Below are 2,539 nucleotides of genomic sequence, written 5' to 3'. Positions count from 1 at the left end.
CACTGGGGGGACTTGTAGGACAATGTGGAGACCCCGTAAAACGTCTCCAGGGGATCCTGAGGACACCATGAGGAGCTCAAGGTCACCCTGAGGAACTCAAGTACACCATGAGGAACTCAAGGTCATCCTGAGGAGCTCAAGGTCACCATGAGGAACTCAAGGTCTTTTAACGCCTCGGTCGCTGGGGGGACTTGTAGGACAATGTGGAGACCCCGTAAAACGTCTCTGGGGGATCCTGAGGACACCATGAGGAGCCCAAGGTCACCTGGAGACCCTGTAAAACGTCTCCAGGGGATCCTGACGACACCACCAGGAGCCCAAGGTCACCATGAGGAACTCAAGGTCACCATGAGGAACTCAAGGTCTTCTTTGGGGACGCCTCGGTCACTGGGGGGACTTGTAGGACAATGTGGAGACCCTGTAAAACATCTCCAGGGGATCCTGAGGACACCATGAGGAGCTCAAGGTCACCATGAGGAGCTCAAGGTCATCATGAGGAACTCAAGGTCTTCTTTGGGGACACCTCGGTCACTGGGGGGATTTGTAGGACAATGTGGAGACCCCATAAAACATCTCTGGGGGATCCTGAGGACACCACAGGGAGCCTTTGGTCACTATGTGGGTCTCTAGGACAATGCAGGGAACCCATAAAAAATCTCCAGGGGACCCCAAGGACACCATGAGGAGCCCAAGGTCACCACGAGAACCCCTGGGTTGTCTTTAGCAGGACAATGTGGAGACCCCATAAAACATCTCCAGGGGACATAGCGAGGAGCCCAAGGTCACCATGAGGAGCCCAAGGTCACCATGAGGAGCCCAAGGCCACCACGTGGAGCTCAAGGTCACCATGAGGAACTCAAGGTCTTTGGGGACGCCTCAGTCACTGGGGGCACTTGTAGGACAATGTGGAGACCCCATAAAACATCTCCAGGGGGTGTCATGAGGAGCCCAGGGTCACCGTGAGGAGCTCAAGGTCTTCTCTGGGGATGCCTTGGTCGCTGGAGGGACGTGTAGGACAATGTGGAGACCCCATAAAACGTCTCCGGGGCACCCCAAGGGCTTCTTTGGGGACCCCAAGGCCACCACGAGGACCCCAAGGCCACCATGAGATCTTCTGGGTCGTCTTTACCAGGACAATGTGAGGACCCCGTAAAACATCACCAGGGGACCCCAAGGACATTGTAGGGACCCCAAGGTCACTGTGAGGGGTCTGTAGGACAACGTGGAGACCCCCTAAAACATCTCCAGGGGACCCTGAGGCCACCACAGGGACCCCAAAGACCCCCCGTGGGGACGTGGGGGCTCTTTTTGGGGACCCCAAGGCCACCCTGGGGACCCCCCGGATCTTTGGGGGGACACGGGGGGGTCCCAGGGGCCCCCAAAAGCCCCCTCAGGGACCCCCAGACCCCCCCTGGGACCCCCAGACCCCCCCAGAAACCCCCCAGTATGGCCCAGTTCATCCCAGTGCCTCCCCCCTGAGTTCTCCATCACTGTGGGACATCCCAGTACAGACCAGTATAAACCAGTACAATGTCCCAGCTGGAAGTCCTGGATCTACACTGCCTTTGGCTGCACCAGTACGGACCAGTATGGAGCTGGAAGGGGCTGGGGGCCCAACTGGGAGCCCCACGTGTGCCTTGGGTCAGACCAGTACGGACCAGTATGAACCAGTACAACGTCCCAGCTGGGAACTCCTGGATCTGCATTGCCTTTGGCTGCACCAGTACAGACCAGTACGGACCAGTACAATGTCCCAGCTGGAAGTCCTGGATCTACGTTGCCTTTGGCTGCACCAGTACGGACCAGTATGAACCAGTACAACATCCCAGCTGGGAACTCCTGGATCTGCATTGCCTTTGGCTGCACCAGTACGGACCAGTATGGACCAGTATGGCAGCCAAACTGGGACCAGTGCCTTGACATGGCCTTCAGCTGTCCCAGTATGGACCAGTACGGACCAGTACAGACCAGTACGGCAGCCGAACTGGGAGCTCTTCACCCGCATGGCCTTGTGTTCTCTGGACCAGTATGGACCAGTATGGACCAGTACAGTGTCTCGCCCGGCATCTCTCCACCCACGCGGCCTTGTGTCCTCCCAGTATGGACCAGTATGAACCAGTATGAACCAGTATGAACCAGTACAGCGTCTTGCCCAGGAACTCTTCACCTGCACGGCCTTCTGTCCTCCCAGTACGGACCAGTATGGACCAGTACAGCGTCTTGCCTGGGATGTCTTCACCCACGTGGCCTTCTGTGCTCCCAGTATGGACCAGTATGAACCAGTGCAGCGTCTCGCCCAGGAACTCTTCACCTGCATGGCCTTCTGTCCTCCCAGTATGGACCAGTATGGACCAGTATGGACCAGTATAAACCAGTAGAGCGTCTCACCCAGGATCCCTTCACCCATGTGGCCTTGCGTGCTCCCAGTACGGACCAGTACAGACCAGTATGGACCGGTAGGGTGCCCTGACTGGGACGCTGATGCACCTTCGGGTTCTCCCAGTATGGACCAGTACAGCCCAGTTCCTGCCCCCCCCCC

General features: G+C 57.8%; 1 long non-coding RNA gene across 11 annotated transcripts in view; it reads left to right on the top strand.

Moving 5' to 3' along the window:
- Positions 1-1,304, top strand: part of LOC113979790 — a 1,467-nt gene extending 163 nt beyond the window's left edge. The window contains exons 1-5 of one of the 11 annotated variants that reach the window (XR_003537983.1): positions 121-161; positions 241-260; positions 323-506; positions 782-861; positions 974-1,292. This is a non-coding gene — a long non-coding RNA (uncharacterized LOC113979790). Of the gene's footprint in view, positions 1-4; positions 82-120; positions 162-240; positions 261-313; positions 507-775; positions 862-973 lie in introns of those variants that run through there. The other 10 variants (XR_003537980.1, XR_003537981.1, XR_003537984.1 and 7 more) reach the window with 10 other exon arrangements.
- Positions 1,305-2,539: the final 1,235 nt, after the last annotated feature.

Source organism: Neopelma chrysocephalum, unplaced genomic scaffold, assembly GCF_003984885.1.
Source record: "Neopelma chrysocephalum unplaced genomic scaffold, ASM398488v2 Primary Assembly neopelma1_88974, whole genome shotgun sequence".
Lineage (NCBI taxonomy): Eukaryota > Metazoa > Chordata > Aves > Passeriformes > Pipridae > Neopelma > Neopelma chrysocephalum.
The sequence above is the reverse complement of the archived record's forward strand: the minus strand, read 5'-3'. Positions and strand labels throughout refer to the sequence as shown.